The sequence below is a fragment of the Euleptes europaea genome, chromosome 18 (assembly GCF_029931775.1).
Source record: "Euleptes europaea isolate rEulEur1 chromosome 18, rEulEur1.hap1, whole genome shotgun sequence".
NCBI classification, from domain to species: Eukaryota; Metazoa; Chordata; class Lepidosauria; order Squamata; family Sphaerodactylidae; genus Euleptes; species Euleptes europaea.
Genome location: NC_079329.1, coordinates 1316592 through 1327111, shown reverse-complemented (window position 1 = coordinate 1327111; position 10520 = coordinate 1316592).

Genomic DNA, 10520 nt, shown 5'->3' with positions numbered 1-10520 from the left:
ATGTGAGTTGTTTACAAAGAGGGATGACCCTACGCTGACTATACGCACTGACTACATGCAATAACCCTGTGATTAAGGAATCGAGGGGTGTGGAGTGCACAGCTTTGGGCCAGGAATGGGATGTGTGTCAACTTTTGTTCCTCATGAGGAAAGTTCTGCTGTATCAGACCAAGGCCCATCAAGTCCAGCAGTCTGTTCCCACAGTGGCCAACCTGCTGCTTCCAGGAAGCCCCCTCACAAGACAACTGCAGCAGCATTATCCTGCCTGTGTTCCACAGCACCTAATATGATAGGCATTTTCCTCTGCCTGGAGAGAATAGGTATGCATTATGACTAGTATCCATTTTAACTAGTAGCCATGAATAGGCCTCTCCTCCATGATCTTGTAGGGGCAGGAAGGGAAAAGAACAATAGCTTGCAAGATTCACCAAATATTTTTCTGAAGAGAGAGAGCAAAAAAGGTCCCCTCGTCATATTGAGGAGTCTGCAAGGCATCCTTCTCCATATCATCCGCCTTCCTTGTATACATGAAGACACACAAACACATGAAGCTGCCTTATTCTGAATCAGACCGTTGTCCATCAAGATCAGTATTGTCTACTCAGACCGGCAGCAGCTTTCCAAGGTCTCAAGGAGAGGCCTTTCATATCACCTCCTGCATGATTCTTTTAAGGGGAGATGCCAGGGATTGAACCTGGGACCTTCTGCAGGCCAAGTGTAGGCTCTACCACCCAGCACAGTTCCCCCTTTTCATCCCTGGAAGAAGCTCAGGAACTAAGTGTCTCCACGTCACCACAGACAGGGTAGAAACAACGGGCACCTACTGCTCTGAGACCCAGTTCCAAAGACAGTGTCAGAAGCTGCTTGAAACCCCTGGGTTGCTTTGCTCCCCACCCCCCCGTAAGAAAAGCCATGCTGGACCAGACCAAGGTCCACCATGTCCAGCAGTCTGATCACACAGTGGCCAACCAGGTGCCTCTGGGAAGCACCCAAACAAGACGACTGCAGCAGCATTATCCTGCCTGTGTTTCACGGCACCTAATATGATAGGCCTGCTCCTCTGATCCTGGAGAGAATAGGGATGCATCGTGACTAGTATCCATTTTTACTAGTAGCCATGAATACCCCTCTCCTCCATGAATAAGCCCACTCCCCTCTTTAAGCCTTCCAATTTGGCAGCCATCACCACATCCTGGGGCAGGGAGTTCCACAATTTAATTATGCGTTGTGTAAAGAAATATTTCCTTTTATCAGTTTTGAATCTCTCACCCTCCAGCTCTAGCATATGACCCCATGTTCTGGTACTATGAGAGAGGGAGAAAAGCTTCTCCCCGTCCACTCTGTCCATACCATGCATAATTTTATAGACCTCTACCATGTCTACCCTTAACCGCCTTCTTTCCAAGCTAAACAGCCCTAAGCGTTTTAACCGCTCCTCACAGGGCAGTTGCTCTAATCCCCTGACCATTTTGGTTGCTCCACCAGAACTCACATTGTGACCCAGCATGAACACATGAACACATTAAGCTGCCTTCTACTGAATCAGACCCCCCTTGGTCCATCAGAGTCAGTATTGTCTATTCTGACTGGCAACGGCTCTCCGTGGTCTCAGGCAGAGGTCTTCCACATCACCTACTTGCCTAGTCCCTTTAACTGAAGATGCCAGGGATTGAACCTGGGACCTTCTGCATGCCAAGCAGATGCTCTACCTCTGAGCCACGGCAGTGACCCACAATGGCTCTCCAGAGGCATCATACCTACAGGACTGCCTCTCCCGTCACACCCCTCAAAGAGATTTACACTCATCTAACAACAGCCTATTAGTGGCCCCTGGCCTGAGAAGTATCCGCCTGTCCTCAACCAGGGCCAGGGCCCCAGCCAGGCAGAACTCTCTGTCAAATGAGACCCGGGCCCTCAGATAATTTCAGATAATTTATTGTGGTCATTGACCAGTATTACAAAATTAAAATATCGTTAAAACAACAATAGTTCAATACAGCAAAGAGTAAGAACATGATCATTTGAATGAGTCAAATGGGTTTAAGGCTCTGCATCAACTTTAGCATCATTTCCCCGCATCTTACATATCCCAAGACAGAGCTTAGCTACTTGTCTGGATACCCAGTGATTTTCATTGGACAACAGATATTCCAATTTAGCCGCATCGGATTCGTCGAGGAGACCATCTAACGCTGGCTGAAGATATTTTAATCTGGCCTCCTTGTAATATGAACATCTCAAAAGCATGTGCTCCATAGTTTCCACCTCCCCTATTGGGCATGAACATAATCTTTCTGAACATGGGATCTTTTTGAATGAATGAGACCCGGGCCCTGCGGGACTTTGTTCAGTTCTGCAGGACTCGCAAGACGGAGGTGTTCCACCAGGCCTATGGTTGGGGGCAGTGATGGTTCCACCATAAACTGGCCTCCCTATTCCATCTCTGTTCCATCTCTGGCTTATCTTTAAGCCTGCCCTAACGCACCTGACTGTTTTATCACTACCTCTGGTAGGGTAGGTGCCATTTGGATCCATCTGGATTTTCTTTTACTTCTTTGCTTTTAAATTGTTCAGTTTTTTAAACTATACCATAGATTTTTATTATAGTTGTTACATTGTTATGATATATTTATGCAATGAGAATATTGTGAATGTATTGTCGGATATAAGCCACCCTGAGCCCGATCTCGGTCGGGAAAGGGCGGGATAAAAATATAATTAAATAAATAGTTAAACGACGGGATCCCAGCCCAAACCTCGAATCACCGGAACACCCACCTCGGCAGCCCCCAACAGCTCCTACTCCTGTGAATTGGCCCACTGAGAGTAGCTGTGGGGCTCACCTCCTGGAGATGTGGCTTCACTTTCCTGGTATGAAGAGGGAGTGTGGGGCTAAGCATGTATGAACATCAACACCTGGAGATGCAGCATGCCGGCCAGCACAGCCTGGCCTGGACCAAGATGGTGCCTGGGACAGAAAAATCCAAACCGGGTACTGGAAACCCGCAAAGCCAGTTCGACAGCAGATGACAGCAGGATGGATAGAACAAATCTGGCAGTGTAGCCCCTCGTGTCACCATCAGCTCTCCAGAAAAAGATCTCATCTCTCTCCAGCCCTGGAGAGTCCCCAAATCCAGATAATCACCAGTTTCGGGGACACGTTTTCCTACGAACCTCGACCACAGAGCGGTGAACAAATCCCACATTGCCTCTCATCCCAGTAGGAATCTGCTCTGAGGAGAAACACTGCTGCCTCTCTGTCTCCCCCCAAGCCTTTACCGTACGATCCTCCCCGGTGGATTCTACCAGGTCTTTAATTAAATAAAATTGGAGTTTTTTGTTTATCATTCACAATGTGGCAATTAGAAGCAGGAACGTGTAATTAGTACAAAATTGCGTCTGGGAGAATCCAAAAGCCCAGAGAGAGGGGTTGGGAGAGCACGCCAGATCCCTGCTTCCTCCAAACAATGGATGGATGGATGGATGGATGGATGGATGGATGGATGGATGGATGGATGGATGGGTGGGTGGGTGGGTAGATGGGTGGGTGGGTGGATGGATGGATGGACACACAAACAGAGAATGAGTGGGCTTGCACATGTGGTTGGACAGTGGAACTTTGTGGAATGAGGGAGGAATGGGGGGGGACAGAAGAGGGATGACTGATATCCTAGTACCAGGACAGGAAGGGTGAGCTGACAACAGTCAACCCCAGCTTTGGAGACAAAGAGAAGGCAGCATTTGAAAGGACGGATGGAGACAGGAAGGGGCATTGGGAGATAAAGGAAGGAAAGGAGAAGGAAACCAAGAGAGAGAAGGAGGATGCTATCTTGCAAAACAGAGATTAAGTGCAAGCCACCAAGCCGGAAAAACAAACCGGCCTGTGACCCTTCCCTCACTACGCCCATGACCAACACCAGGAGCTGTGCTAAGTAAAGTCATCTTCTCCCCAGGTCTGTGGCTGGCGAAGAGGAGAACCAGGAAACCAGGCATCCATCTGGAAGAAGAGCTGGGATAGCTTTCAACTTCTGCAAAGCTCTCCCTTAGCACAGAAGATCCTTCTGCTGACTCTTGGAATTACACCTTATTTTATAAATTGGGGGGAAACCCCCAACAACATCATGCTAAGGACACGGCTCTCTAACTCAGGCTAGAGAGAAACCCTTGCCACTAGACCACGTGCCATGCTCAACGGCTCTTCTAACCCGCCAAGAGATGGGCCTTGCTCTAGTTCCTTGTCAAGAGTCGCCTGCCAGCTGCACTAGGCATCGGAGCCCATTTTTTCAGCTGCCAGGATTCAATTCTGGAAAACGTCAACCATAAAGCAAAAGAGAGTGCCTCCAAGAATGTGCAGAGAGTTTTTCTCACACCACTGGAGAACCCACCAGCCACTCCAAGGTATCTAGGGATAGAGGACCAGGGTATTCAGGGAAGTCTGAGTATCATGCCCTCCAGCAAGGGGTTTGGGCTATCCTCACTGGACACCCCTTGCATTTCTCAGTGCACCAGAATGAAGCAGCCCCCTCATTAGAAATGTTTGAGGCACCCCATCTTCAAGCAACCCCAGAATCATCAGGGTAGTGATAAAAAGACTGGCGTACTCTTCTAGGACCATGAAGCATGTTTTAGCACCAGAAGCCGTGCTCTCAAGATGCTAGGGACCTTTTACTACCGTCACCTCTTCTCGGAGACACCAACTGCCCCTCGGTCTGGGCCTCAGGTGGACACACCTGAAGATTCACCAAGGACAATCTCCAGCACGGTACTTTATGCACATGAGCAAAACAGCTGTCATTAGATGGACAGGAGTCCTCACAGAGAGGTGTGTCCCCCGCCCTGCCGCTGCCGAAAATCCCACAGTGGCCAACGGTCTGGGGTAGAAGGCAAGTCTTGGCTCACTGCAATAGCATCTCCTGGTTGCAGCAGGGAATGACAACCATTTTTAAGAACATAAGAAAGGCCCTGCTGGATCAGACCAAGGCCCATCAAGTCCAGTCGTCTGTTCACACGGTGGACAACCAGGTGCCTCTAGGAAGCCATAAGAGAGAATAGGCATGCATCATGACTAGTATCCATTTTAACTAGTAGCCATGAATACCCCTCTTCTCCATGAACATGTCCACTCCCCTCTTAAAGCCTTCCAAGTGGGCAGCCATCACCACATCCTGGGGCAGGGAGTTCCACCATTTAACTATGCGTTGTGTGAAGAAATACTTCCTTTTTTTCTGTTTTGAATCTCTCACCCTCCAGCTTCAGCAGATCACCCCGCATTCTGGCATTATGAGAGAGGGAGAAAAGCTTCTCCCTGCCCACTCTCTCCATACTATGAACAAGTTTATAGTCCTCTATCATGTCTCCCCTTAACCACCTTCTTTCCATATTGGAGGAAGGAAAAGGGGAGCATCTCATGAAGGGAAAGGCAAACCCTTCTCCCTCGCCGCCATTGAGAACGTAAAGGTGTTTGCACAGAGCCACCCTTTCGTTTGCCACAGCCCCAAGCTGCGTTGGTCACTCCAGTGTGCGACTGAACCAGTGATGGCTGGACTACACACATAAGGCCGCTGGAGACCCACCGGTGGCAACCAGAAAATGCAGTGCAGACAACCATTAGGAAAAGCCACGCCTCTCATTCACCACAAGAGCAACACGGGAGCAGAGGGAGGAAGAGCGCCTGGGTCTCAAGATCACCCCCGAGCAGCAGCAGTAGTGCCTCCCCTGACCCACCCAGAGCCCCTGCCCCTATTTCCCCCCAGCCAGCAGTTACAGTGAGAGCACACATGATCCAAGCACAGAACACACAGAGAGAGACGCATGGGCCACGTGGGTACATTAAGTCACATCCGCAGGGCACGCACACTGGCATGGATGAGCAAGGGAAACTGAGGGCATCTGTGGGCAGAGACTCACAGGGAAGGAAGAGGAAAGAAGTTACGGGGTTGGGGGGGAGGATGGGGATCGGAGATGAACGATACCACCGCTGTTCTGCGGCATCTATTGGAATGCAGGTGGAGTGGGGACCTTGGGCCAAAATTACTGTCGATTTCAGCTGGCAGGCGGAGAGGGTGGGAGCGAGGCTTGCCTGGGGGAGGCCGGAACAGCGGGCGGACGGGAAGAGAGACAGAGAAATACCTGCCTTTTCCTCTGCCCATCGGTAAATCTCCAGTCCTGGCGCTGCGTGGGGAGGGGGATTATCCGGGAGTCTGGCTGCATCTCGGTGCAGCTGGCAGGGGGAGGGGGCCCAGAGGAGCCGGAAACGGGAGCCTCAATAGAAAGAGCAGCCGGTGAATGGCTCCGCTGGACCGCGGCCAGGCCCGGAGAGACACCAGCTCCCAGCCGGGCAGAGGGCCAGAGGCAGGCGGGTGGGATGCAGGCCTGAGCCCCACGTCCAAGCAGATCTTTCCCCTAGGGGAAGGGGGCAGCAGTGCCCTCCGCCTCCCCTGCATGGCTGAAGGAATTTCCTTCTCTGGCCAAAAAGGCATGGGAAGGGGGGGATGAGAGAGAGGTTCTACGTCTAGTAACGGAATTTGGCCTGGGCAGGATCCAGTGCCCCCTACTGGAAAGGGGGGCTGGAAAAGGCATCGGGGAAGGCCAGGGAAGCTCGAGAGGAGGCAGAGGAGAGGGGGCCCCCAGGGTCAGGAAGACCCCCTGCTTTGTCCCGGTTTGGACCGCTCAGCATGAGAGATGGAGAAGACAGGGGAGGAAGCAGAGGAGAAGGTGGAGGGAAAGGAGAGCCTTTGGGGGAGAGTCAGGGGGTGCAGGAAATCCCAGGGACCAAAGAAAGCGGGAGGGAGGGATGGACCACTCCCAGGGTCTGCAGGCAGGCAGGCAGGCAGGCACCGAGGGAGAAGCAAACCTCCGGCAGGCCTTGAACTGCAGCAGGCGGAGGGAGAGCGAGCCAGCCTCCTAGCCTGGCCTGGCCTTCCTGCGGTCACTAAGCGGGCGATGAATAATTGACATCCCTCCAGGGCAGTTGGGGAGGGGATCCGGACTGGCTCTCCGCCTCTTTCTTGGGCACAAAGCAGCCACCAATTTGGAGAAGCAGCCCCCACCCCTAGCCCCAAGCAGTGGTCTCACACACACTGCAGGGAACACTCCCGCATGCACACAAGCACCAAGGCCAGGGGTGCCTGGCAGGAGTCGCCCAAAGAGATTAGGCTCCTCCTGGCCTCCGTTCAGGCCAGGCCTGGATGAGGCCCACTAGCTGCCACCCCACCTCCAGCTGGCCCCAGCCCCCACCCCCCCCGCTATTCCGGGAGCTTCCTTCCCATTGCGGGGAGGGGAGGGGGAGGGGTCCAGGGAGATTCCTTCCATTCCAGCTCAAAGTCGTCCCCCCCCCCCCACCCAAGCACTGCTTGCAAAGACACAGGCCTGTTGCTGAGGTTGCCGTTGCCAGAATTGGCGCATCTCCGTGGCAACTGGAGTTCCAGAGCACGGGGGATTCTCGCTTACTCATGTCACCTCGATTCCCTGTGGCGGAGCCCCCCACCTGAGGGGCACTGGGCACCTGGGCTCAGGGAGGGCCCAGAGCCCCCTCCCCCACTCCCACTCTCAGCCAATACTGCTCATACTCTAGGACTCACTGAAAGAAGCCAGAAGGCCCAGCTCCTAAAGGCACAGAAAGACAAGTGTGACTCTGACCAAGTGCAGAGTGCTTTCCCCTCGACCACAACTGCCTTTGGCAGGGAGGGCTTACACACCGAGAACGTGGCAGTCTCCAGGTAGTCTCCAACCCTCAAACTTCTGGCCTTAAAACCGTCTGGTTCTTCTCCAGAAATCCAGCATCACGACTACAGCGGACCTGATCCACCGCCTTCTGCACTGCTCAGGGGACACACGTAAACCAAGAGAACTGGGGAGGGGCCGTGACTCATTGGTAGAGCCTCTGCTTGGCATGCAGAAGGTCCCAGGTTCAATCCCCAGCAGCATCTCCAGTTAAGGACCAAGCAGTAGGTGATGGGAAAAGACCTCCGCCTGAGACCCTGGAAAGCTGCTGCCAGTCCGAGTAGACAATGCTGGCCAGGATGGACCGATGCTCTGATCCAGTATAAGGCAGCTTCAGGTGATCGTGTGAACTTGGGGGATTCCTGTTTCCCAGCTGAGCATGCCAAAGATCCACTTCCCTTACCCAGAGAACCCAGGAGTCCTGGCTCCCCCGCCTAGCCCACTAGGCCCCGACCTGCTTCGCAGCTCCCGCCTTGGTCCTGAGCCTCCTCAGCTTCAACAGCCCGTTCAAGGGGCTCAGCACAAGCTCCTCCAGCCTCCTTGGCCTCCATCCAAGATGAAGGACCCCCTCCTTAAAACCCTGACTCAGCTTCCTCTGTGCTCCAGGTTCCCCCCCCAAAAAACGGATTAGCACCAAGAACCGATTTCTTATCAAGAGAGGCTGGAGTGTCTTGGAGAGCAGGGCATTGGGGGGGGGGGTTCATGAGCCCCTCTGTCGTGGCCCCAATCTTCCATCCCCAGACTCCTCTGGATGAGATCTTGGTCACGGGTCTTTCCCACCGCTCTCCAGCCTCATGGTCCTGACAAGGGTCCATGCTCCGGTCCAGCATCCTCTTTCCCACAGTGGCCACCCACCCTGAGACCCCCAGGAAGCCCCCCCTCAAGGAAGGCAGGGAGGCAACAGCCTGCCCCTGTGCCTTGCGCCCTACGCACCTGGCACTCCAAGGCACATGGCCCTCAACATGGGCATCTTGCCCTTTAGCAGCCATGGCTAGAAGCCTCTCCTCCTTCCCCATGGATTTGCCCACTCCACCCCCCGCGAAAGCCACCAGCTGCACGCCTTGTGGCAGTCAGTCCCACAAGCCAATCCTACACAGCCTGAAGAAGCACCATCCCAAGCAGGCAGCCGCTTCGTTTCACCGGGTGACCCAAATCTCAGGCTGTCAGCCTCACTCGTGCCAGTTACTGAAAAAGGAATCTCTTACGCTGAACAGCAGCACCTAAAAAGCCCGAGGGGGCATCTCTGGCCACCCCCGGCCCTGCTCCCCATTTCAGGTGGGGGGACAGCCGGCCCCAGGTGTCTCCAGGATACCTGGTGTGGCTAGGGGGATAAAGTGCTAGGCTTTGGCTTCAAGTATGAATGCAACAGGCCAGATGACCAAGGCGTTGTGGAGGGTGGGCACGCCACTAAAGGCTCCAAGGGGCCCAGCTTGCCCGTGGCCAACAGTGGTGCAGGAGACCACAGACTTCACCCCCACCCCTGGGACCCAAGAAACCTCACGGGACTCAGCTGGGACCCGGCTGCTGGCAACGCAGGAGAGTGCAGCACCCCAGGGGGCGAAATGGCTGGATCCAGCCCTGCCGCCCAGCTTGGTGGTTGGCACTCCTCTGCCCCCTCTTCCTCAGCCTGACATACCTCTCAGGGTTGTTGTGCAGACAAAATAAGGGAGGGTGAAACCATGAACCCCCTAGTTCTTTGGAAGTGCAAAAGATACCGGTGCAACTGCTCCTGTTTTGTTATTGTGATGCCAGGATAGGGCCCGAATTCCTAGCTGGACAGGGATCGATCCTCCGTTTAGGTCCACAGTAAAGGAACCAAATTAAAATGCCCCTGAACAAACTCTGCTCATGCCCTCACCAACCAATGTGGAAATTCCACGTTGGCCATTGGGGGGGATCCTCCAGAATCCATTTGGTAGATGAAAAACAGGGAGGAAGTAAGAAAGAGCCAGCAGTGCGGAGGCTGTGTGGGCCTTGAGCCCGGGTTCAGATCTTACCTTGGCCACAAACGCCACAGGCAAACCGCTATCAGCCTCTGCCCCAATGAATCTTTACAACCGCTGGTGTTCCTCGCAGGGTTGTTGCAAAGGTTACACAAGGGGGCCAGCTCAAGATGCTTTGGTGCCTGAGGTAAAAAAACCCTAACTGCACCCTCCCTCCTTCCCCCATAAAACTAATTAGCATGCGTGATGGGGCGCAATCTGGTGGGAAGTTCTCCGGAGGGCGTGGGCAGGAACTGGACAATGACCCTCCCAGGAGGAGGCGACTCCTTCCAACCGCCTCTTCCTGCTGGCCTTCTGAAAGCCACCCCAAATCCCCCAAATCTCCACTTCACCTCACCAAAAAGCCACAGTGAGTGCAAGGGGGGGCAGGGGAGAACAGCACCTGGGGCTGGGAGGGAGGGGGGCTGAGTCCTCCCCCTGTGAGGAGGAAACGTGCATATTATCAACCAGTCCTGCCTCCCTCCCTCCCCACACCTGCTCCTGTGGGCATTCCCCCCCAAACAGAAAATGCAACCATACAAACACCAAGCATTGCATTTGCCCCCAATGACGCCCCCAGCAAGGATGGTGATTAGCTCCCCCACACACAACCACCCCCAGGGAAAGAAGAGACCCCCCCTTCCATCACCTCCAAGGGATCCCATAACAGGAGGGCAGTGGTAAGGCCCCCCACACTGCATCCTAGAAGAGGAGGGGGCCTAGGGGCTTCAAGCAAGATGCAGCCTTCAGCCACCACCCCCATCGCCAGTGGGGCATCCCACCTCCAAGGCCCAAAGGGAGCTCTCAAGCCTAGCC